Below are 27,749 nucleotides of genomic sequence, written 5' to 3' on the forward strand. Positions count from 1 at the left end.
TTTATCATAACATCTCAAATATTCAGCTGCTTTTTTTTGTAGTGTAGAGATTTATTTATACCGATAGCACATGATCCAGCATAAAACCAAATCTCTTGAAATGTTTACTCCGTGACTTCCTAATTATTCAGGGACAGGGCTCATCAGCTAATCTCTTCACACACCAGGAGTCCAAGGTAGGAATTTCTTAAACCACAGGTATGACGTGGCTGCACAGAGTCTGTACCAGGTGAATGATGTACTGCAGGTGCTCATTCCTCAGAGTGACTCTAGTTTGCCCTCCCATAGGTCTTTTAAGAACTGTGCTCTGGAAGTCAGCATCAGTGAAAATGGGGTCTGCACCTGGGAGCCTGGACGTGGTCTCCAGGTCGTGGTAATGCCAGTGGTTCCTGTCTGGATTATTCTCAGAGACAAAGGGCTTCCTGGTTTCTGTCAGCCTCACCATCACGACTAGGTCCACTTCTCCCTCAATCTGTCCTTTACACCATGTTTCAGGATTCACTTTCTTCTTGGGCACAAACCATCTGTTTAGCAGGATGGTAATTCCCAGGTCAGCACAGTAAAAAGGTAGCACCACCGAACAAAGAGAGTCAGTAGGCCAGCCTCCTGGGCAGGGTTCACCATGGTCCAAAACAACATGACAGCAACTTGGAGTGGTCAAAGTGCCTCCTGACCTTCACTGGCCTGTACTCCAGATTTTTCAGTTCCACTGGGTCTGTTGGCAGTGAGATGGGCTTGGCCACCACTCTAGACTAGCTCTGTGATCAACTTTAGCTTCCACTTCTGACGTTGGACCTGTCATGTCCTTGGGCCAAAGATAGCAATAGGAATGAGAAGCAGAAACCACTAGAGAAAGGTGTCGTCTTCTGTTTCTGTGGCAGTTGCTTCGGCTTAAGAGCTGCCACACCTACTGGGTCTCTAGGCCAACACTTGGGAGGAACATGCAAACTGTGATGATTAGTTATGCTTTCCTTTAGGATCCTAGACACCTGGGTTTCAGTCTTGGGTTGGCCCAGCACTAGCCCAAGGAGGCATAGGAAGTTACTGCATGTCTACAATCAAGTGTATAATACAGGAGTGCGGGAGGAGCCAGCCCTGAGGCTTTCATGAGGACAGAGTGCTAACCAGAGCAGGTACGCAACCAGGGCCTGATTCAGAGGCTCAGGGGGGCAGTTCCACAGTGTATTGCAATGCCCATACTCACCGACCCTCCTGGGCAAAGTGGAGGGCAGGGACAGGGCAGCTTTTCCTAGGTACATAGGGCATACCTGGATGAGTCCTCACCTGGGCACAGGACAACCCCAAGAATGTTCCTCCTGATGACACCGGCCTGGTGCCCACCCTGCACAGCAACAGCCCTAGCCTTGTGGCCTGCAGCCCCAGCCCTCAGATATTCAGCTTCCTAATCATACTATTTATTACATGTAGTCTTCTTTCATTTTCTTAGACATCCTTTCCAAAGCTCTTTCTACCTCCTACTCAAATCTAGAGCTATACCGAATTCAGCATATCAGTAATAATCACTATCTTTTTAACTTTTATTTTTTTATTGAAGTATAGTTGACTTATAATGTTTCAGGTATACAGCAAAGTGACTCAGTTACACATATATGTATCTGTTCTTTTTCAGATTTTTTTCCATTATAGGTTATTAAAAGATACTGAATATAGTTCCCTGTGCTATATAGTAGGTCCCTGTTATTTATCTATTTTATATATAGTAGTCTGTATTTGTTAATCCCAAATTCCAAATTTATCCCTCCCCCTTTTCCCCTTTGGTAACAATTTCTTCTGTATCTGTGAGTCTATTTCTGTTTTGTAAATAAGTTCATCTGTATCATTTTTTTAGATTCCTCATATGAGTGATATTATATGATATTCTCTAAAACCATAACAAAAATAAACTCAAAATGGATCAAAGACCTAAATGTAAGACTGGACACTATAAAACTCCTACAGGAAAACATAGGCAGGACATTCTATGACATAAATCACAGCAATATTTTTTTGGATCTGCCTCCTAGAGTAATGAAAACAAAAATAAACACAAAAAACAAAAAATAAACAAAGCTTTTTAAACTAAAAAGCTTTTGCACATCAAAGGAAAGCATAAACAAGAGAAAAAGACAACCCTCAGAATGGGAGAAAATATTTGCAAATGAAGCAACTGACAAAGGACTAATCTCCAAAATATACAAATAGCTCATGCGCTCAATATCAAAAAAATAAACAACCCAATCCAAAAATGGGCGGAAGACCTAAATAGACATTTCTCCAAAGGAGACATACAGATGGCCAACAAACACATGAAAATATGTTCAACATCACTAATTATCAGAGAAATGCAAATCAAAACTACAGTGAGGTATCACCTCACAGTGGTCAGAATGGCCACCATCAAAAAATCTACAAACAATAAATGTTGGAGAGGGTGTGAAGAAAAGGGAAGCCTCATGCACTGTTGGTGGGAATGTAAACTGATACAGCCACTATGGAGAACAGTATGGAGGTTCCTTAAAAAACTAAAAATAGAACTACCATATGACCCAGCAATCCCACTATTGGGCATATACCCAGAAAAAAACATAATTCAGAAAGACACATGCAGGGCTTCCCTGGTGGCGCAGTGGTTGGGAGTCCGGCTGCCGATGCAGGGGACGCAGGTTCGTGCCCCAGTCTGGGGGGATCCCGCGTGCCGCGGAGCGGCTGGGCCCGTGGGCCACGGCCGCTGGGCCTGCGTGTCCGGAGCCTGTGCTCCGTGGCGGGAGAGGCCACGGCAGTGACAGGCCCGCATACCGCAAAAAAAAAAAAAAAAAAAAGACACATGCACCCCAATGTTCACTGCAGCACTATTCACAATAGCCAGGACATGGAAGCAACCTAAATTCCATCAATAGAGGAATGTCTAAAGAAGATGTGGTACATATATACAATGGAATATTACTCAGCTATAAAAGGGAACGAAATTGGGTCATTTGTAGAGACATGGATGGACTGAGAGACTGTCATACAGAGTGAAGTAAGTCAGAAAGAGAAAAACAAATATTGTATATTAACACATATATATGGAATCTGAAAAAATTGGTATAGATGATCTTATTTATGAAGCAGAAATAAAGACACACGTAGAGAACAAACATATGGATACCAAGGGGGAAAGCAGGGGTGGGGCGGGGCAGGTGATGGTGGTGTGATGAATTGGGAGATTGGGATTGACATATATACACTACTGATACTATGTATAAAATAGATAACTAATGAGAACCTACTGTATAGCACAGGGAACTCTACTCAGTGCTCTGTGGTGACCTAAATGAGAAGGAAATCCAAAAAAGAGGGGATATATGTACACGTATAGCTGATTCACTTTGCTGTACAGTATAAACTAACAATATTGTAAAGCAACTATACTCCAATTAAAAAAAAAAAGGAAGAAGGAAATCTTGCCATTAGCAACAACACGGATGAACCTGGAGGGCATTATGCTAAGTAAAATATGCCAGACAGAGAAAGACCAATACTGCATGGTATCACTTATATGTAGAGTCTAAAAATAAGTTTTTTTTAATTAAAAACTCAAACTCATAGAAACAGAGAATAGAACGACGGTTGCCAGGAGCTGGGGGTAGGGGAAATGAGGAAAGGTGGTAAATGGGTATAAACTTTCAGTTGTAAGATAACAAGGTCTGAGGATCTAATGTATAACAAAGCAACTATAGTTGATAATACAGTATTGTATAACTTAAATTTGCTAAGAGAGTAGAACTTAAGGGTTCTCATTTCAAGAAAATGTAAATATGATATGAGGTAATGGATGTGTTAACTCGATTTTGAAAATCCTTTCACAATGCACACATATATCAAATCATCACATTGTATACTTTAAGTATATTACAATTTTATTTGTCAATAATGCCTTGATAAAGCTGGAAATGAAAACTCTGCTCTACAAAAGGCACTGTCAAGAAAATGAGAACACAAGCCACAGACTGGGAAAAAGCATTTGCAAAAGACATACCTGATAGAGGATTGTTATCCAAAATATACATAGAACTCTTAAAATTCATATAAGAAAATGATCAAACCAATTGAAAAGTGGGCAAAAGGCTTTAACATACATCTCTCCAGACAAAATATACAGATGGCAAATAAGCATAAGATTCTCAACATCATATGTAATCAGGGAACTGCAAATTAAAACAACGAGATACAACTACACACCTATTAGAAGGGCAAAAATCCAAAACAGTGACAATACCAAATGCTAGTGAGGAAGTGGAATGTCAGTAACTCTTTTTTTTTTTTTTTTTTTTGCCACACTGCACAGCATGCAGAAGAACTTCCTGGACTAGGGATTGAACCTGTGCCCCATGCAGTGGAAGCATGGAGTTATAACCACTGGACCACCAGGGAAGTCCCAGGAACTCTTATTCATTGCTGGGAAGGTAAAAGGGTGCATCCACTTGCATGACAATTTGGCAGTTTCTTACAAAACTAAACATAACTCTTACCATAAGATCCAGTAATCGCATCCCTTGGTATTTACCCAAAGGAGTTGAAAACTTAAGTCCACACAAAAACCTGTACATTAATGTTTATAGTAGCTTTATTTATAACTGTCAAAACTCTGAAGCAAGCAAGATGTCTTTCAGTAGAAAAACAGGTAATTAAACTGTGGTACATCCAGACGATGGAATATTATTCAGTGCTAAAAAGAAATGCAATAACAAGCCATGAAAAGACATAGAGGATCCCTAAGTGCATATTACTAAGTGAAAGAAGCCAACCTGAAAAGGCTACACGATGTATGATTCCAACTATACGACATTCTGGAAAAGGCAAAACTATGGAGACAGTATGAAGATCAGTACTTGCCAGCAGTTACAGGGGAGGGAGGGATGAATAGGCAGAGCACAGAGGACTTTTCAGGCAATGAAACTATTCTACAGGATATTATAATGGTAGATACATGTCATTATACATTTGTCAAAACTGAGAGAATGTACACCACCAAGAGTGGACCCTAATATAAACCATGGATTCTGGGTAATAATGATGTGTCAATGTGATGTTTATAGCTGGGGAGGCTGTGCATGTATAGAAGCAGGAAACATATAGGAACTCCATGTATTTTCTGCTCAATTTTGCTGTTAACCTAAAATTGCTCTAAAAATTTCGTGCAGCAACAAAAACCCAATGCAACCAAAAAAAAAAAAAAAAAACCAAAACACCTCAAGGATGAAACATCTAAAGAGAGAGAATAGCATCCAAATACCCAGACTGTACATTAAGAAGCGCTGGGCTGGTAACTTAAAACAATGTACAATGCAAAAGCAGCATTCTGAATTGAATAGCATTACCAGGACTTCCCTTCCACTTGCCAATGCAGGGGACACGGGTTCGAGACCTGGTCCAGTAAGATCCCACATGCCGCGGAGCAACTAAGCCTGTGTGCCACAACTACTGAGCCCGCATGCCTAGAGCCCATGCTCCGCAACGAGAAGCCACTGCAATGAGAAGCCCCCGCACTGCAACGAAGAGTAGCCCCTGCTCGCCGCAACTAGAGAAAGCCCGCGTGCAGCAACAAAGACCCAATGCAGCCACAAGTAAATAAATAAATAAATACTATTACCAATTAGATATAATTAGTTGAAAACATTGCTAAAATTTGGCCTTAAGGCCAAATTAAAGCTTCCTCATAATTCAGTACTTGAACTGGATGAATTTTTGACTACTGAAAGATTTTACTCTTACTATTCGAACTGAAAATATTATTAATTTTTTTGTGTGTGTGCGGTATGCGGGCCTCTCACTGTTGTGGCCTCTCCCGTTGTGGAGCACAGGCTCCGGACGCGCAGGCTCAGCGGCCATGGCTCACGGGCCTAGCCGCTCCGCGGCATGTGGTATCCTCCCGGACCGGGGCATGAACCCGTGTCCCCTGCATCGGCAAGCGTACTCTCAACCACTGCACCACCAGAGAAGCCCTGAAAATATTATTTTAATATTCAATGGCATAGATATAGTACAAGCAGAGATGTCAGAAAAAATGCAAATAACTGAACCAAATTCATCCTTCCTCTTAAGAACAGATCAAATAAAGCATCCTTGTTGATTATACCTTAAAGGTGCTATGCTCCAAGGTTCAACTCTGTACACTCTCTCCTTTGGAGATCTAGTCCATTCCCATGGCTTCAATTACTCCTCTATGGAAAAAACTCTCATTTTTATTTACAGCCCTAATCATTCTTATAAGCTCCACTTTGAACTCTTACACATAAATATCCCACTTCTATTTAAATTCAAAATACAGAATTCAAACCAACAAATACTTACTGAGTCCCTACTCTGTAGCAGACAACAAAAGAATCGCAAAAGAGTTAAATCATTTCCTACTCTTAAGAAGCATATAGTCTAGTTGATGAGAAACATGAAAAGTTCAACAGCAAAGGTATAGCCATACAAAGCAGTTTCTACATGTTACACATACATAAATTATAAAAATAGTTAGTTGTTATAGTATTTTGCTATAACATTATTGAGAGGTTCCCAATCCTCCATCAGTTCACACTAATAAAAAGAAAATCTCCAAAAATCTTTGCAACTTTGGAGAAAGCAGATTTCTTAGAACATAAAAAGTATGAACCATAAAAGAAAAAAAATGGATAAATTAGACTTGAGCAAATAAAAACTTTTGCTCTTTGTTGTTGTTGCTCGTTTTTGGCCACACTGCGTGGCATGCGGGATCTTAGTTCTTTGACCAGGGATCGAACCCATGTCCCCTGCATTGGCAGCATGGAGTTTTAACCAGGGAAGTCCCAAAACTTTTGCTCTTTGAAAGACACCATTAAGACAATGAAAAGGCAAGCCACAAAGTGGGAGAAGATATTTCCTATAAATGTATCTGACAAAGGATTTGCATTTTATATTTATATATTTTATGTTTTTATATATGTTTATATATATATATAAATGAACTCTTCCAACTCAATAATAAGACAGCTCAATTAAAAGATGGGCAAAAAAAATGTGAAGTCATTTTACCAAAGACATATGAAAATAATAAGCACACGCTCAACATAATTAATCACCAAAGGCAACATAAAAGCACAATAAAAATCTACATCCCTATTAGAATGCCTAAAATTAAAAAGGCTGTCTGTCCATATCAGGTGTCAGCAAGGATGTGGAACAACTGTAACTCTCATCATCACTAGTGGGAGTGTAAAGTGGTATAAAGACTTTGGGAAACAGTGTGACAATCTCTTAGAAAGTTGAGCAGACATCTACTGTGGTGGAAAGCCTTTAAGGTGCATCCCAATGAACACCACTTCCTGATACTCACACTCTTGTATACCCTTCTCCCCTTCAGGGTGGGCTGGACTTACTGACTTACTTCTACAGAACAGATACGGCAGAAGTAATGACGTGCTGCTTTCAAGACTAGATTATAAAGATTGTGGCTTTTGTCTTAGATGTCTCTTTTTCCCTCTTTTAGATTTCTTTACTCTGGGGGAATCCAGCTGCCATGTCATGAGGCAGACCTGATAAAGAGGCTCACATGACAAGGAACTGAGGCCTGACAATAGCCACATGTGTGAGCTTGGAAGTGGATTTTCCCCCAGTCATCCTTGAGATGAGCACAAGTCCTGACTGACACCTTGACCGACCCTGAGCCAGAACTATCTGGCTAAGTCATTCCTGGATTCCTGACCTAAAGAAATCGTGAGATGATAAATTTTTGTTGTTTTTAGCCTCTGAGTATTTGTTTGCAGCAATAGATAACTAATAAACCAACCATATGACCCAGAAATTCCACTCTCTCATATTTACCCAAGAGGAGTAAAAAGCACATCTGCAGAGTGATGTGTACATGAGTATTCACAGTAGCATTATTCATAACAGCCCCAAACTGGAAAAACCCAAATGTCCGTCAACAGGTGAAGGGATAAATCAGCAAGCATCAGAATTATCTGGAAGGTCTGTTGAAGAATAGACTGCTAGGCCCTACCCTCAGAGTTTCTAATTCAGTAGATCCGGTGTGGGGTCTGAAATTTTGCATTTATAACAAGTTCCCAGATGATGGTATGGTGCTAGTTTGGCGCTTTGAGAACCGTCATATTAGTCTACAATTTGAATGTCTATGGTAGTCTGTGCTGTATAAACTAGAACATATCCACAGGGTACTACCAGGTTGATGAAGGGAATAAAACTCTAAGGAATTCACTGGAAGAAAAATGGAGAATTAATCACCTAGAGAAAAGATAAAAAGGAGAAACTCAATAACTTTCTTAATTTGCTACCCTGGATTTCTCTTTAGTCTCTATATGAATATGCTTTATTTCCTTACTAGACTATAGGTTTCCTGAAACGGGAATAGTGTCTTATTTATCTTTATCCCTCTAGGCTAAATCTGGCCTACTGCCTTATTAACAGTAGATGTTTAACAAATATTTTGTTATGAATTTATTGCTGATGGTTGACTGCTAGACTGACTTGTAATTCCTTATGTTTTACTAAAAAATGACAAGCTTTTTCATAATTATCAAGGGGATTTCTTAAAAGAGCATATCAATCTTCCCATATTCCATTTTAATTCATGTAAATAAGACAGAAAAATTATCAACACCTCAAACTTCATCTTCTTACACATAAGCTGAATAGAAGTGTGTGTTTCATAAACCCTAAAAAATAATTCTGTATGGAATGAACTGGAACTGCACAAAAGAATGTACTGGCCAGTGACACACCTTTAAATCTCATTCTTACAGGTTCTACAGGTTCTTCTGGTTCACCTCCCAAACACAAGAAAAGAATGTTAGCTGCCACTAGTCTTATCTCAAAAAGATAAAAACCCATCAACCAGAAAACTTTCTGAAATTTTTCAGTGCCTATGATGGTTATGCCTTTGCAATATCCAAAATAGATTACAGTCCTGATAACAAGAAATTAAACAGAGAAACTTCTGCTTTAAAGATAGTGGTCTATTAATTTCCAAAACATACAAAAAGCTCAATCAACTCAATATCAAAAAAACAACCCAATCAAAAAATGTGCAGAAGACCTAAACAGATATTTCTACAAAGAAGACATACAGATGGCGAAAAGGCACATGAAAAGATGCTCAACATCGCCAATTATTAGAGATATGCAAATCAAAACTACAATGAGACATCACCTAACACCAGTCAGAATGGCCATCATTAAAAAGTCTACAAATAATAAATGCTGGAGAGGGTGTGGAGAACAGGGGACCCTCCTCCACTGCTGGTAAGAATGTAAATTGGTGCAGCCACTATGGAAAACAGAATGGAGGTTCCTCAAAAACTAAAAACAGAGTTACCATATGTTCCAGCAATCCCACTGCTGGCCATATAACCAGAGGAAACCATAATCTGAAAAGATACATGCACCCCAATGTTCATAGCAGCACTATTTATGAAATAAATAAATGTCCTATTTATGGAATAAGTAAATGTCCTAAATGTCCCATGACAGATGAATGGATAAAGAAGATGCGGTACATAAACACAATGGAATACCATTCAGCCATAAAAAAGAATGAAACAATGCCATTTTCAGCAACATGGATGGACCTAGAGATTATCACACTAAGTGAAGTAAGTCAGAGAAAGACAAATATCATGTGATATCACTTATATGTGGAATCTAAAAAATGATACAAATGAACTTATTTACAAAACAGAAACAGACTCACAGACATAGAAAACAAACTTATGGTTACCAAGGAGAAAGGTTGGGGGGGGGTAAATTAAGAGTTTGGGATTAGCAGGCACAAACTACTATATATAAAATACATAAACAATATTCACTATCTTGTAATAAAACATAATGGAAAAGAATTCAAAAATAAAGACAGTGGTCTAAAGTTGGCATTTCTCTTTTCTTCCTGGAAATAAGCATACTCCCTTATTACTACAACAGCAAAATTTGAAATCAGGTAGTGTAAGTCCTCTAGCTTTGTTCTTCTTTTTCTAAACTGTTTTGGCTATTCTAGGTCCTTTGCCTTTCTATATACATTCTAGAATTAGCTTGACAATTGCTATTTTTAAAATGCTGTTGGGATACTGATAGGGAATGTGTCGAATCTACAGATCAAGAACTGTGCACTGAAAATAAAGCCTTATATTATTTTGACAAAAGAACCAAGGTAATTCAGTGAGGAAAAGATAGTCTTTTCAACAAATGGTACTGGGATATTTGAATATCCACGTGCAGAAAACAGACTTATACCTTTACCTTAAAGCATACAGAAAAATTAACTCAAAATATATCACAGACCTAAATGTAAGAGCTAAAACTATAAAACTTCTAGAAGAAAATCTTTGTGACTTTGGGTTAGACAAAGATTTCTTAGATATGACAGCAAGAGCACAATTCATAAAAGAAAAAATTGACAAAGTAGACTTTATCAAAATTTAAAACTTTTTCAATTAAAAAAAATTAAGAAAATGAAAAGGCAAGCCACAGAATGGGAGAACATATTTACAAATCATATATCTGATTAGAGACTTGTATCCAGATGATATAAATAACTCTTACAAATGAAATAGAAGGAAGACAACCCAATCAAAAAATGGGCAACCACTTTTTCAACTTAGGGAAATTGAAATTAAAACCTCAATGAGAGGACTTCCCTGGTGGCACAATGGTTAAGAATCTGCCTGCCAATGCAGGGAACACTGGTTCAATCCCTGGTCTGGGAAGATCCCACATGCCGCAGAGCAACTAAGCCCATGTGCCACAACTACTGAGCCTGGGCTCTAGAGCCCACAAGCCACAACTACTGAGCCCGCATGCCTAGAGCCTGAGCTCTGCAACAAGAGAAGCCACTGAATTGAGAAGCCTGCGCACCACAACGAAGAGTAGCCTCTGCTCGTAGCAACTAGAGAAAGCCCGCACGCAGCAACAAAGACCCAATGCAGCCAAAAATAAATAAATAAAAAATAAAATAAATTTTTAAAAAAACCTCAGTGAGATACTACTACATACCTACTAGAATGGCTTGGCTATAATAAAAAATACTGACAATATAGTTTTGGCAAGGATGTAGAGAAACTGGAAGCCTCATACAAAACTGGTGGAAATGTAAAATGGTACAGCCACTTTGGAAAAGTGTGGCAGTTTCTTAAAAATTTAAACATGTGCTTATCATACAACCCAGCAATCCTCCTCCTAAGAATCTACCTAAAAGAAATGAAAACATACGTCCACTAGAAGATTTGTAAACAAATGTTCATAGCAGATTTATTTTTTAAAATGTAAACACTTTTTGGATAAACCAAACATGAAAAAAGTTCCACTAAAAAAACTGCATTAAAGTATGAATGGAAAGTACTGAAGAATGAATGCAAGGAAGGAAAATGATTCTAGCTAACGATATAGATGTAAGAAGGAATTAAGGGCAAAGAAAGCTGTGAATATGGTGGTAAATCTAAATAAACACTATATAAAAAGTGGAAATGTCCTTTGGGTTTAATTAATATGCATGTAGTATTAAATACCTGAAAACAAAAGCATCAAAGTTAGGAAGGAGTACGTTAAATGTGTCCTAATGTCCTTTTATTTTGTGGGATGACAGCAAAAGTATTGAATAACATTAGACTTTGCTAAGTTAAGAATGTATGTTGTACTTAATAAGGTAACTACCAGCAGAATAGAAACTGTTTAAGTTCAAACTAGCAGAGGGGAAAACTGAAAAAAAAAAAAAAAAATCCCAAAGAAGGCAAAGGGGAGAAAATAAATATGAAACAGATGAGACAGAGTAAACAGGAAGAAGACTTCTCCCCTCTCCTCTTAGGAACTCAGCCAATGAAAAAGTCACAGACTCTTTGTTTACTATAGCCTTTCCAACTTGTTTCTCTCCTCTATAAAAGTGTTCTCCTTCCTTTGCTGTGTGGGGACTTGCACGTAGCTCACCATGGTTGCAGACCCCAAACTGAAATTCTCTGCTGATCCCAAATAAACCCACTTTTCTTGTTGCTGGAAAAGTAACTGGCAGATATTTCATTTAGGTAAAAAGTTAGAACAACGATATACGTTTGAATTACATAATAAACAAACTTGATCAAATGAAGATATACAAAACAATGCTCCTAACAACTGCTAAATATACTTTTTTTAAGCATACACAGGACATTTATAAAAAACATATCATTATTGAAAAGCAAGTCTCAGAAACGTTTAAATGATTAAAATCATACAGAGTAAGTTCTCTGACCACAGTGAGAATAAACTAGAAATTTTAAATGGGTCAGTGAAGAAATTTAAAACATATTTTAACTCAACTTTGCAAATATTATACATTAAAACATGTGGATGAAACTGAAGCCACATTTAGAGGAAAATTTACAACCTTAAATGCATATGTTAAGGGGAAAAATTGCTTACAAATGATAAGCTAAACATCCAACTAAAAATAAGAAGAAAAACAAAATCAAAGAAAGTTTAAAGAAGGAAATAAAAAGCAAAAACAATAAAATGGAAAGCAAACATACAACTGAGAGAATTAACAAGGCCAAAAGTTGATTCTTTGAAAAGACTAGAAAAATTGACTAACACTTATTGAGATTTATCAAGAAAAAAATTTTAAATTACAGGTCAATATCCCTGATGAAATAGATGTAAAAATCCTCGACAAAACACTAGCAAAACAATTCAACAGCACATTAAAAGTCACCATACACCATGATCAAGTGGGATTTATTCCTGGGATGCAAGCGGTTCAACATGTGCAAATCAATCAATGTGATTCACTATATTAACAAAAGTGATAGGGATAGAGTAGGATAATTAAAGAGTCAGTTTAGAAATCCCACTAGGGGATTAAACACAGAAAGGGAATTTTAAGGGAGGTTTGGAGACTGTTGTAAGCTAATGACCACTCAAGAAAAGAATCCAGTAACCTAGAAACAATCTACACTACCTTGAAGGAAGACCAGGTGTGCCCAAGTGCCAACACACTCAAGCCACTAACCCTGACAGTTAAAATACAAGACAATAGATACAGGGTCTCAATCTTGTGAAGTCAGAGAGTTAATAGTCCTTGAAGAGTAGCATTTTTACATGTAGCCAAGACAGAAATATAGTTGACAGGGGAAAGAAATTAGGTGAAAGGGGACATTATACTGAAACCTAACATTAATTACCATATTTTAGTATATGTCACCACCCTTTTGCTAATATATATATGATTTAAATATCACCGTGACAGTCCCGGTTAAACCATGTAGGGCCGAAGGAGGAACTAATGATGTAAGTCTTGATGTCTGCCAAAGAATGAGGAAGTAGGTAGTCTTCTCCCCTTTCCACTTTTTCTTTGATTATAAAAATGTATCCCTCTTTGTTCTTGGGGCTTTGCTCCCTTGCCGGGCTCCTTGTATCTCTCACCAGTGTCCTATGCTAGTAAACTCACTCTTTGCGCTGAATTGTCTCTGTAATGAGACAAAAGAACCTGAGCTTCAGTAAGTACTGACACCAAGTGAGCAGTTCTAATCAAAAGACAGTGGGTTCAAGTCCCCTCCTAAGCCAGGGATTGTGTGTTCAAGCCCCACTCTGAGGTGCGGGTGGGTTCGAGTCCCACCCAAGAAGGAGTGCAGTTTCAAAAGGACGGATTAAAATCCTACCATCATTTCAATAGTTACAGAAAAAGCATTTGACAAAATTCAAGATCCTTTCATGATTAAAAACTCTCAACAAATTAGGTATAGATGGAATGTACCTCAACATAATAAAGGCCTTATATGACAAGGTCACAGCTAACACCATATCCAACAGTGAAAAGCTGAAAGCTTTTTCTCTAGGATCAGGAACAAGACAACATAGTAGTGAAAGCCCTAGTCTGAGTAATTAGGCAAGAAAAAGATATAAAAGGCATCCAAATCAGGAGGGAAGAAACAAAATTCTCTGTTTGCAGATATATGATATCACATATAGAACACCCTGAAGACGCCACCAAAAAAACTAGAGAACTAATCAATGAATTCAGTAAAGCTGCAAGATACAAAATAAATATACAAAAAACAGTTGCATTTCTATACACTAACAACGAACTATCTAAAATAAAGAGGAATTAAGAAAACTATCCCATTTACAAAAAATAAATACTTAGGAACAAATTTAACCAAGGAGGTGAATGTACAGTGAAAGTCATAAAACACTGATGAAAGAAATTGAAGATGACACAAATAATTGGAAAGATGTTCCATCTTCATGGATTGGAAGAATATTTCCATATTACCCAAAAAAGATATACGATTCAAAACAACCTCTATCAAAATTCCATGGCATTTTCCACAAAAAATAGAAAAAAAAAATCCTAAAGTTCCTATGGAACCACAAAAAAACCCTGAATAGCCAAAGCAATCTTGAGAAAGGACAAAGCTGGAAGCATCACACTGTCTGATTTCAAAATATACTATAAAGCTATGGTAATCAAGGCAGTGTAGTACTGGCATAGGACAGACATAGAGACCAATGGAATAGGATACAAAGCCCAGAAGTAAATTCTCACATTTACAGTAAGTTGATCTCTGACAGGGGTGCACAACAGAGATAAGATGGTCTTTTCAATAAATGGTGTTGGGAAGGCTGAATGTCTGTGTGCAGAAGAGTGGGGTTGGAACGTTGTTTCACACCACATACAAATGTCAACTCAGGATGGATTACAGACCTAAACATAGGACCTAAAACTGTAGAACTACTAGAGGAAAGCACAGGAAGAAAGTTTCTTGACATTGGCCTGGGACGTTCTGAATATGACCCCCAGGAGCACAGGCAACAAAAGCAAAAATAAACAGATGAGACTGCATCAAACTAAAATCTTCTGCATGGCAAAGACACTCAGCAGACTAAAGAGGCAGCCTATGGCACAGGAGAGGATGTCTGCAAATCATACATTTGGTAAGGAGTTCAGAATGTATTCAGAATATATGAGAGACTCAGACAACTCCATAGCAAGAAGGTAGATGACCTGATCTTATTTTGTTTTTTCCCAAACACCTTATAGTTCTTTATTTAAAGATTGAATTATTTATCTTTAGTAAATTGAAATGTCTTAAACCTGTTAACATGGCCAATGAATTAAGGTTCTGAGTGATAACTTATTTTGTAAATAAAGGACCTGATTTTAAAAATGGGCAAAGGACCCAAATAGACATTTCTCAAAGGAAGACAGACAAATGGCCAATGAATATACGGGATGATGCTCAACATCAATGATCAGTAGGGAGGTGCAGACTAAAACCACAGTAAAATATCACCTCACACATGTTGGAATTACTATTATCAAAAAGACAAAAAATAACAAATGTTGGTGAGGATGTGGAGAGAAGGAGCCTTTGTGTACTGTTGATAAGAATGTAGACTGCTACAGCCATTATGGAAAACAGTATGGTGGTTCCTCAGAAGACCGGAATTGGAACTGCTATGTGATCCAGTGGTCCCCCATCTAGATATGCATCCAAAGGAAATGATATCAAATCTTGAGGAGATATCTGCACTCCCACGTTTACTGCAGCGTTATTCATGATACCCAAGATATGGAGTCAATCTAGGTGTCCATCAACAAATGAATGGTTGGAGCTGGTGTGGTGTATAACAATGGAATGTTATTAAGCTTTAGGGAAGAAGGAGATCCTGTCATTTGTGATAATGTGGATGAACTTGGAGGACATAGCACTGGGTAGACTGAGCCAGACACACAAAGGCAAGTACTGCATCATCTTACTTGTATGTGGAATCTGGAAAAGTCAAAGTCATGGAGGCAGGAAGTGAAACAATAGTTGCCAGGAGCTGGGGGTGCAGGAAATAGGTGATGTTGTTTAAAAAAAAAAAACAATGGCTAATTTCTCATCACAAAATAAGTCAGAAGAGAAGAATAAGGACCTCTTTCAAGTGCTGAAGAAAAAACAAAAATTCTTCTATCATAGAATTCTGTACCTAAGAAAAATATTCTTCAAGGAATGACACAAAATAGAGACACTTTAAAATGAAAGCTGAGAGTATTTGTGGCTAATAGACCTACTCTCCAAAAAAACAACAAAGAAATTTCTTCAGGCTAAAGGTAAATGGTCCCAGACTGAAGCCTGATTCCACAAGAAGAAATGAAGAACTCTATGGTAAAGAAACTAAGAACACGGTGGTAAATTCAATATCTTTATGATAAAAACTCTCCACAAAGGGGATGTAGATGAAACGTTTCTCAGCATAATAAAGGCTATATATGACAAGCCCTATCAAAACCCCAATGGCATTTTTCACAGAAATAGAACCAATCACCCTAAAATCTGTATGGAACTACAAAAGACTCTGAATAGCCAAAGCAACGCTGAGAAAGAACAAAGCTGGAGGCATCACATTCCCCAATTTCAAATTCTATTACAATGCTATAGTAATCAAAACTGTATTGTATCGGCATAAAAACAGACACATACAACAATGGAACAGAATAGACAGCCAAGAAATAAACCCATGCCTATATGGTAAGTTAATCTATGACAAAGAAGGCAAGAATATACAATGGGAAAGGACAGTCTCTTCACTAAATGGTATTGGGAAAACTGGATAGTCTCATGCAAAAGAATGAAACTACTAACTTATAGCATACACAAAAATTAACTCAAAATTGATTAAAGACTTGAATGTAAGACCTGAAACCATAAAACTAGAAGAAAACTTAGGCAGTTAGTACCTTGATATGGTCTTGGCAATGATTTTTTGGATCTGATTCCAAAAACAAAGTCAACAAGAGCCAAAACAAGTAGAACTGTATCAAACTAAAAAACTTCTGTACAGCAAAGAAATCATCAACAAAATGAAAAGGTAACATGAACTGAATTCAACTTTGATTTGGACAAAGTTGACTAGGTGTTTTAAAGGGAGAATGAGGGAATAGGGAGGGGAGGTGAGTGGGGGCTTAATAGAGTTGAGGAATTGAAAAATTACAAAAAGCAAGAAGGTGGGGAGGTTTTTCCATGTGTGTCCCATCTGGGTTTGTTAACTGGCAGTTACCTAAGGTAGGCTCCTACACTCCCATAGAGGGTGGGAGATAGGAACCCTATCTTTGGGTAAATTCTTTTGGCAACCTTGAGTTTCCTGAGGCAGGCACTTTGGGGGTGGGGGGTAGTGTAATTCTAGGGATGTGGCCTTCAGCTGTTAGAAGGTATGTTACTGTTCTGTTCAAGGATGAGGCTTAGTCGAGAAGAGGGTTTAGAGGACCCTGGCTAGAGGCTGGTCAAGAAGAAAATCTTTGTTAGCCCCCAAATGTGAATCAGATTCAGATAATACAACTGATTATTCAAGAATGAACCTAATATATATGGAATCTAAAAAAAAAAAGGTCATGAAGAACCTAGGGCAAGACGGGAATAAAGATGCAGACTTACTAGAGAATGGACTTGAGGACATGGCGACCGGGAAGGGTAAGCTGGGACGAAGTGAGAGAGTGGCAATGGACATATATACACTACCAAATGTAAAACAGATAGCTAGTGGGAAACAGCCGCATAGCACAGGGAGATTAGCTCAGTGCTTTGTGACCACCTAGAGGGGTGAGATAGGGAGGGTGGGAGGGAGGGAGACGCAAGAGGGAAGAGATATGGGAACACATGCATATGTATAACTGATTCACTTTGTTATAAAGCAGAAACTAACACACCATTGTAAAGCAATTATACTCCAATAGAGATGTTAAAAAAAAAAAAAAAAGAATGAACCTAAATTAGATCTATGATATTTTGGCTTCACAGGATTGCTCTATGCCCTCTCAGTATTTTATGAACAAGAACTGTGGATAAAAAATCAAAGTCAAAAAAATGTTCACATGTGACTGACATTAATATCCATGTGAGTTAATAATAATGGCTACCATTTCCTGTGCACTCACAGTATGCCAGACAAAATAATAAAAGCTTCATATACCTTATATAGGACTTAACAATAGTTTTACAATGTAGGGATTATCTTCTTTTTACAAAGGAAACTGACGCTAAGAGAAGTGAAGTGGCTTTTCCCAAGGTACAGCTTGTAAGTGGCAGAATTTTTAAAATATTGCCATGGTAAATAAACTATACATACTTAGTCTTATGAATTTACTTATAAATGGAATATGTAAATATATTGTCAAAATCCAAGATATAGGATATATAAAATTCTTTTAAATCCCAGGTACAGAATATATCTGAGATCCTCTTTCTCTGAAGATGATTGCGATTATATAAAAAAAAGCCATTTAAAGTTAGTCCACTTAGGGACTTCCCTGGTGGTCCAGTGGTTAAGACTCCATGCTCCCAATGCAGGGGGCATGAATTCGATTCCTGGCTGGGGAACTAAGATCCTGAACACCTCATGGCACAGACAAAAAAAAAAAAAAGTCCACTTTAAAGAGATGAAAATTTCGTATAAAAAGAGGGGTAAGAAACTTCCCTGGTGGGCGTAATGGTTAAGAATCCGCCTGCCAACGCAAGGGATACAGGTTCGATCCCTGATCCAGGAGGATCCCACATGCCACGGAGCAACTGAGCTGGTGTGGAGCAACTATGCTGGTGTGGAGCAACTGACCTCGTGTGCCACAACTGCTGAGCCTGTGCTCTGGAGCCCGTGAGCCACAACTACTGAGCCAGCATGCCACAGATGTTGAAGCCCGCGTGCCTGGAGCTGGTGCCACACGACAGGAGAGGCCACCGCAATGAGAGGCCCACGCACAGCGGCAGGGAATGGCCCCTGCTCACTGCAGCTGGGGAGAGCCTGCACACAGCAACGAAGATCCAATGCAACCAAAAATAAATAAATAAAAATTAAATTAAATTTAAAAAAATAGTGGTAAGAATTTTGATGTTTATTTCATCTTTTATTTAACAAATTTGGGTTATAATTGTAATTATGTGCTAATTCTTTTTTCATAATTTTTTTTTTTTTTTGCTGTACGCGGGCCTCTCACTGTCGTGGCCTCTCCCATTGCGGAACACAGGCTCCAGGTGCGCAGGCTCAGCGGCCATGGCTCATGGGCCCAGCCACTCCACGGCATGTGGGATCTTCCCAGACTGGGGCACAAACCCGTGTCCCCTGTATCGGCAGGCGGACTCTCAACCACCGCGCCACCAGGGAAGCCCTATAATTAATTTTTATTGGAGTATAGTTGATTTCCAATGTTTTGCTAGTTTCTTTTGTACAGCAAAGTGAATCATTTATAAATATACATATATCCACTCTTTTTTAGATTTTATTCCCATATAGGTCATTACAAACTATTGAGTAGAGTTCCCTGTGCTATACAGTAGGTTCTTATTAGCTATCTATTTTATATATAGTTGTGTTTATATGTCAATCCCAATTCCCCAGTTTATCCCTCCCACCCCCGCTTTCCCCTTGGTAGCCATAAGTTTGTTTTCTACATCTGTGACTCTATTTCTGTTTTATAAATAGGTTCATTTGTACCATGTTTTTAGATTCCACATATAAGCGATACCAGTGTGTGCTAATTCTTAGAAGGAACAAATCAAGTGGGGATTTGGGCATAATTTTTCTGACAACATTGTGTTATATATAAACAGATTTCATCTAATGTCTAGTTTCCATATGGACAGTCGTAAAGAAGGCTGTAAAAATTTTGACATTGTTGACAATTTTCCCAAGGCCCTCCTTTAATCCTGATATCCAAATATTTTAAGAGATGAGAGTCATCATCATCATTGCAATTTCTCTGTTTTTCAATTGTTGTGGCCTAACTCTGCCAAATCTTCATTTGTCATTGGTTTCATTTGTGATTTGAGTTCACCAACATCATTTTCATCATCTCTCCTACATCTTTTCAAGATTCACAATTTTGCCCTAAAATCACTTGTATTGTATTTGTGTTTTATAGGAGTATTCAACAATCATAAGAAGACCGGCCAACAATGCCTCTAAGCTAGACAAGGATGCATGCATGAGGGACAACCAATTTTATAAGTGGTTTGTTCATTAGTGAATGTTATTATAACTTTGGCTTCCCTTTGGAATCTCATAACTGTGGGAACTTAGGTAACAGTCAGATAACTAGGGTACCTGTACTAAAAGACCACCTGTGAAGTTTGAACAGATAATGGCATAAGATGAGGCCAGAGTGGGAGGCATCCACCTAGCAAGGCTGCCTCTCATAGTGAAAGAAGATGGGCACATGTACATCATATAGGATTTAAGCCTGCAAACTTAACCATAAAAAGTAGATAGAGAATCACCCAGCAGACTTTATACAGTAGTCATAAAAGCCACCACTCCAATAATAATACATGCTTAAAAATAAGAGTAATTTAAATCAAGAAAATCCCCAAACTTTACACTCTGTTTCAAACTCTTTCTATAGAGTGTTCAAATCTTAGTAGATCAAAAAGAGTTTTCAGGGGCTTCCCGGGTGGCGCAGTGGTTGAGAGTCTGCCTGCCGATGCAGGGGACGCGGGTTTGTGCCCCGGTCAGGGAAGATCCCACATGCCGTGGAGCGGCTGGGCCTGTGAGCCATGGCCGCTGAGCCTGCGCGTCTGGAGCCTGTGCTCCGCAACGGGAGAGGCCACAACAGTGAGAGGCCTGCGTACCATAAAAAAAAAAAAAAAGAGTTTTCATCAGTTGGTTAAAAATATCCTTATCGTATATTTAAGAATTTCCCACTTAGATGTTAGCTTGCTAGTCTTACAATATTAGTAGTTTTTTGGCAGGACTGACTCAGGGTACATCAGGAAAGGAAAGCAAAATATTATGTATGAAACCAGCAAACAAGAAAATCACAGTGGAGACCAATATATCTCAATACGCCAAAATCACTTCATGTATATTTAGATATGGTGATAATAGGATCTTCAGTGTCAGGCCTTTCCAGCTTATTCTAAAAATAATTTAAAAGCTTTTGTTTTTAGGGCTTCCCTGGTGGCGCAGTGGTTGAGAGTCTGCCTGCCAATGCCAGGGACATGGGTTCGTGCCCCGGTCCGGGAAGATCCCACATGCCACAGAGCGGCTGGGTCCGTGAGCCATGGCCGCTGAGCCTGCGCATCCAGAGCCTGTGCTCCACAACGGGAGAGGCCACAACAGTGAGAGGCCCGCATACTGTGAAAAAAAAAAATAAATAAATAAAATAAATAAAAGCTTTTGTTTTTAGAATTTAATGTATTTTAAAAGAAACTTTCAGATTAAAATACTTTTTTAGGAAGTGAAAAAAATGATTTGGATCACATTTTGTCAATATGTGAACACAAATTAAAAAGCTAGCTTTTCTCGAAGCCAAATGTAATTTTTCTATAAAATACATCCAAATAAATATGTCTGTTCTCCTTAATTCCATATTTACCTTTGGTTAGTGTTCAAGCATTTCCTTTTGATAGAAAAAGCTGGCACACATGGCTATTACCACTAATTAATTTTAAGAAAGGCAAAAATAGAAAAGTACAATCACGAACCTCATATGGTGGAGTCAAAAACTGGAATAAAAAATTTTTCTGAAATGATGAACAAAAACATTTAAAAGGACACTGGAAGAAAAAGTACATGTTCTGATATAAAGGCTCTAGAGTAAAACATCATTTTGGAAGTAGTAAACATTTACTAGTAGTCAATGATGCAGAAATAAAAGATTGTCCTATACAAAAGTCAAGACTTACATTGAACCTGTTCTACTCCAGTCAGCAATTTCTTCCTGAAGACTTCTGTTTGGTTGTAACAATTTTTAGCTTTTCTTGCTGTATACCTCAGCAGGAGAAACCAATTTCCAAAAGGTGTTCCCTAATTATATTAAATGTGCACGCTGAGCCATGCCAATATTCTATTCCAAAAAGTAAAACTGTAAGATAAGTCACATATGGAGGAGATGCCTGTCGACAGTAACGCATCAATAATGCAATTTATATGTGAATCAGGTTACTGTCAAAGTTTTTTTTAAAAAATCTTTTCCTCCGGGATCAAACGCACGCCCGCTGCATTTGAAGCCAGAGTCTTGACCACTGGACTGCTAGCAAAGTCCTATGTCTGCTCCTTTCACTCAGCATTATATATCTGAGGTTCATCCATATTGCCATAAGCAGTTGTAGATTGTTCACTGCTGTATAGTGTTCTTTTATGTGAATATACCATTAAAAATTCCATTATCCATTGGAAAAAAAATATTTTCCTCACTTCATATAACTATTTACTAATAAGACTTCATGGTAAAAATGAACCAACAAATAAAAATTATCCTTGAGGTTGCAGTATAGGAAAGAGACATTTATACTGCATCAGTTTAGAATGCTTTGGATTGCAGGCAACAGAGAACTCAGTTCACAACAGCATAAACAAATATGGATTCACTTCTCTCACAAGACAAAAAATCTTGAACTGGTGACTGCTAAGGTTGGTGTTTACCCATCAATGGTGCTATCCATATCTTCAATATTTTTGCTTCACCATCCTGAGTGTATTTACTTTTAATATTCGTGTTTGTTGCCTAATGCTTTCAAGATGGTCACTGCAGCTCCAAGCATCACATCTAAGGTCAAAGCAAGAAAAAAGTTAACCCCAGTGCTGTCTGAGCCTTTTATCAGAAAAAGGGAAAGCCTTCAATGAAGTCCCCTAGCAGGTTTATGGGCTAGAATTGTATTACATGACTACTGTAGCAGTAAAGAAGACTGGAAAATCAAATATTTAACTTTGCTAATTTTTATGGTAGAGGTAAGAAATGGATATAGATTGGCCAGCCAACAGTGTCTGCCAGTCCTCAACTCAATATGCACACACATACTTCTTACACATGTGTTAAACACAACATACTCATCCTCTCTTCAACATACTCATCCTCTCTTCAACATACTCATCCTCTCTCTCTCACAACATACTCATCCTCTCTTCAAGGAAGACAACCCCACTATCTCATCCAATTACTGCATGACGCAGGATCTTTGGTTGATTTTCTGTCTGCTCTATCAAGTCCAAATATGACAACTCTTAACTGACCATTTGTATGGCTAAAAGGGAAGCTGTCTCTTAACCACTCCCCTCACATATATACAACGATGAAAAAGAAAGAACAGAGTGACCCCCAAAAAATTCCATTAAGAAAGGGAGATAAGAGGAAGTACACAGTAGTAAAGAATCCACAATCTATATCATATCTTCCTAGACAGAAATCACAGATTCCTGGGCAGGCAATAAAGTAAATCCCTTGGCCAGTCACTCTGACAGCGCCTACTTTAAGTCTCAGGAGGATCTGCTTTGTCATTGTTCTCTGTAGCCATATCTAAGGCAGGTTTTGAAGCAGATGTCCTTCCCAGGGGATCCACAGCTTTTGTAGCCTACTTCATACTGGTTTGACTTAGGGAGGAAAGGATGAGGATTGCTTGGAAGGTAGAGACAATCACAAGGAATCGCCAGCTTTGTACTGCAGGTTCCCTCAAAAACATATCAAGCTTCTGGTCTGTCTGCTTCAGATCAATTCCTTGTGTGAGTAACCACACCCAAAAAACATTTCCAGAAATAATCTTTAAGCCTGGAGATTCTAATCTCTTAGCTGCTGACCTCTGAGCTCTCATAACAGACAAGGCAATTCCAACAACAGTCTTCGGTAAGAAGGTCCTACCCTTAATCCCTACAAAATTCCAAATTACAGGGCTCTTTTGTCAATTTAGAGTACAAGCTAAAGGCAGAATACCTTTGTAGCAAAGCTATAGTCTTCTGCCCTCTCTGCTTTCATGCTGAGGAGCACTAATTTGAGTTCACCCCCTTCTGTAGGATCCTACTGAAAAGCCACAAGAAGTCACCAATACAGCACAATATTCCAAATTCTTCCTTTCATTTCTCCTAACACCACAGTTTCAGTTTGCATAGTCAGCCTTCCACAGAACAGCAGGTACAGATTAATCAAATGCTTTGCTACTGTATAACAAGGGTTACAACTTTCCTTATTTTTCTCAATAATGTCTGGAGGTAGGCAGTCCAAGATTGGAAGAGCTGTTCAACAATGTCCAGACTCTTTCAATCCTTCTCCTTCATGGTCCTCAGCTTGTCAGAATCATCTTTCCTCTCTCATACTTGTCATCTCATAGTTGCAAAGATGGCTGCTATATCTCCAGGCTTCATGTCTTCATTTAAGGCACAAAGAAGGGGGAAAGAGGAGAGTACCAGCCACCACTGTTCTCTTTATCAGGAAAGCAAAAGCCATCCCTGAACTTGGGAGCCTTCCCTTCATGATCACTGGCCAAGGAAAATGGGATTGTCATGACTGGCTTCAACTAGTCAGGATTTTTTGCTTGAAGCCGGGAACATTGCTGTCCCTAACAAAATGAAGGTAAGCAATAGGGAATGGGTATAAGGAAGGTCACTAAGAATATCTCCACACATAGACATTTACAGTTTTAAGAGAATGTTTGAAAAATGAAAAGCAATCTCTATTTGGTGAAATTTCAAGCAATAGAAGCGGGGGGAAGCTCCTCAGGCAGTGCTATAGAAATACACTTTAGGTAAAGAGATCTCTACTCAGGCATACCCATCCTACTTAGGAGTCTATCCCTTAAATTAACACCCTTTAGTAACTCTGCTTTTCACAGACTCTTCCCTTCCTTCAATTCGGAACCCACAGATTCTCTAAAATACCCATGTTTATTCAACAGCTGTTTCTATGGCAGCAGAGCCCCTGGTGGAAGGGCACAGGGGTGGAGGCTATTTATAATTTAAGGACTGACAGTACATGCCAATAGCAGCTATTATTGATGAAATCCTTGAGAAATATATAAAACAGATAAATACTGTGAAAAGCCAAAACCAGAAATATTCATGGTGCCTGCTGTTCACCAAGAAACCTCTTATAATTTGGTTTCCCATCTATATCCACCACCTGGAAGAAAATACACTGATCATACTGGTACAACTGGTTTTTGTAACAATTTTATCTCATTGTATTGGGTTGGCCAAAAAGGTCGTTTGGGTTCTTCCGTGTTACTGAAAAACCCGAACGAACTTTTTGGCCAACCCAATATTTAAATGAATTTGCTTTCTGGCTTTACATATTAGGCTGATGAGGTCGTTAGACTAATTTAATCCTCTCTGGGACCCTTACTGACCAGATCAGGTTTCTAAGACCACAAGACTGAGAGTTAGACCCTAGTAAACTCACTAAGGTTATACCACCCAATGTGGTCTTTTGAATAAAAGCAGCTGGCCTGCCCCAAGCAATAGCCCTTTACATCACTGAGTGTATTGGCATGAACTTCTTTAAAACATTTAATCAATTTTCATTCCATGTAGCTGCTCACAAGAGCCACTTTCTTTGATGTAAATTGTGCTACCTATAAATATACTCGAGTCACCAACCATTCAAAGTAAAATAGTTTCCAAGCAACCCTCAAATCACCATTTTTATGTATAAAAAGATAAGTAGTGTAGGGGTTATGGGCATGGGCTCTGGAGCCAGAAGGCTAGAGTGCAAATCCTAGTTCCACATTAGAACATTCTACCATAGAATCGGGCAAAAATCTTTGTGCCAATTTTCCTCATCCATATGTGAGGCTTGAGGTAGCGGGGGACAGAATAATAGTGCCTATTTCAAAGAGTTGTCTGAAAATAAAATGAATTTATATATATAAGGTGCCTGGAACACAAGAAGCACTCAACAGGTGTTAGCTATCACTATTCTTCACTGGAAAATCTAATAGTATATGGTTGCATTTAATGCAAATGTAAAATGATTTGATAATAAAGATTCACTTTATGTGCAAAATATGAAATAACACAAAATCCCCCCCAATTAATAATTCATCAAGAATCACAGTTTCGGGCTCCCCTGGTGGCTCAGTGATTGAGAGTCCACCTGCCGATGCAGGGGACACGGGTTCATGCCCCGGTCTGGGGAGATCCCACGTGCCGCGGAGTGGCTGGGCCCGTGAGCCATGGCCGCTGAGCGTGCGCGTCTGGAGCCTGTGCTCCGCAACGGGAGAGGCCACAGCAGTGAGAGGCCCGCGTACCGCAAAAAAAAAAAAAAAAAAAAAAGAATCACTCTTTCAAAGCTGGTTGGTAATTGACTTATAAACTCTTTTAAGCTACTGCCCACATGGCAATAGCAAACTTCCCATTCTTTGCTGCCAGGAATAGTCTTGAATTACACATGTCTCCTACAAAAGGCTACAGCTCTATACAGAGATGTGAAGGAGATAATAATCATAGCACTTCCCAACCCCACTGACCTCTCAGTGTTGATCCTGGTCTTCCTGGAGGTTTCCTATGTCCTTGGAGCCTAGAAACTCTACAACCAATATCCAAACAGAATTAAGTCTCTGAACACTGCCCCAGAAAACTTTTCTTGAAATAAGGGGTCACTCAGCCTGGTTATTTTTCACATGTGTGTACCCTTCTCAGAACTGGAGTAATTATCATCCATTCCCATTTTCCTTACTGTACATAGTTTTTTTTCTTAAACATCTTTATTGGAGTATAACTGCTTTACAATGATGTGTTAGTTCCTGCTGTTTAACAAAGTGAATCAGCTATACGTATACATATATCCCCATATCCCCTCCCTCTTGTGTCTCCCTCCCACCCTCCCTAACTGGTCAAGTTTAATACTTCCTTGCTCACAAAGAAATATTATCCTAAATGGCCCTGATTTTCCTTTAACCTATGTCTACTCTTCTCTCCTACTCAAATACTTCTTTCTCTTCTGTTTTATTTACTTGCCTCCATCAGCACAAGTCTTTTTTCCCTTTTGCATGTGACTGGCACATCTTCACTCTCAAACTCCCCCAACCACGCTCATTCCACACCCAATTCTTCAACTTCTGTCATTCTTTACCCTCTGCCCTATCCCCCATCTACTAGACAGTCCATTTATTTGAGGAAAAACTCTTTTATCCAAATTTATTTTTCACTTTTCTGCAGTTTACTCTCTTTAAGAAATACTTTATTTATTTATTTATTTGGTTGCACCAGGTCTTAGTTGCTGCACATGGCTTCCTTAGTTGCAGCTCAAGGACTCCTTAGTTGCAGCTCACCAGCTCCTTAGTCGTGGCAGGCATGCTCCTCAGTTGTGACTCGAACTCTTAGTTGTGGCGTGCATGTGGGATCTAGCTCCCTGACCAGGGATTGAACCCGGACCCCCTGCATTGGGAATGTGGAGTCTTAACCACTGCACCACCAGGGAAGTCCCTCTGCAGTTTACTCTTAATAAAAATCTGGTTCCTCCTTAGATCACAAGGTACCTTTTCCAATATAACTTATTTAGTCCTTACTTTCTGCTTTCTCTGAATCGATGGGAAGAAGTGAGGAACAGCCTCTTCCTTGCTCCCAAATGCCATTTTCAGATCATCACACTGTGGCCCACTCTCCACTGTTTGAAATCTCTACCTTATCTCACATTTCAGAGAGCTGTTCTCAACAATCCTATCTGAACACACTCATCTTTAAATTTATCCTCCCATCCTTCTCTCTAGTCTTAATAGAGGTGATTCAATTTCTGTTGACAGTAACGTATGTATTTGAAGAGCATTATATGAACCAGAAAAATTAAACATGGTAATGGTGATCACATGGTCAACAACAGAACAAACTGAATAAAACACATGACTACTTCTGTGCTCCTAAAAGAACTTTATAATTTTCTATAATACTCCTAAAGTCAAGTTCTACTAGTTCATATATTCTGTCATTAGAAATATATCATGTTAGCTACTGCCTTAGACATAAATCACTGTATGTTTGTCAAAATAAACCGTAGCAACAGAAAATTAGAAGGCCTTATGATGGATATA

The 27,749-nt window shown here is 38.7% G+C and overlaps 1 protein-coding gene and 1 pseudogene across 6 annotated transcripts in view; both read right to left on the reverse strand.

Annotated features, from left to right (window-relative positions):
• NRG4 (neuregulin 4) overlaps positions 1-27,749 on the reverse strand; it is a 126,563-nt gene that overhangs the window by 89,482 nt on the left and 9,332 nt on the right. The gene's annotated exons all lie outside the window — the stretch shown is intronic.
• Positions 157-4,532, reverse strand: LOC132418776 (surfeit locus protein 1 pseudogene; annotated as a pseudogene).

Source organism: Delphinus delphis, chromosome 2 (genome assembly GCF_949987515.2).
Source record: "Delphinus delphis chromosome 2, mDelDel1.2, whole genome shotgun sequence".
In the NCBI taxonomy this organism is placed as follows: Eukaryota; Metazoa; Chordata; class Mammalia; order Artiodactyla; family Delphinidae; genus Delphinus; species Delphinus delphis.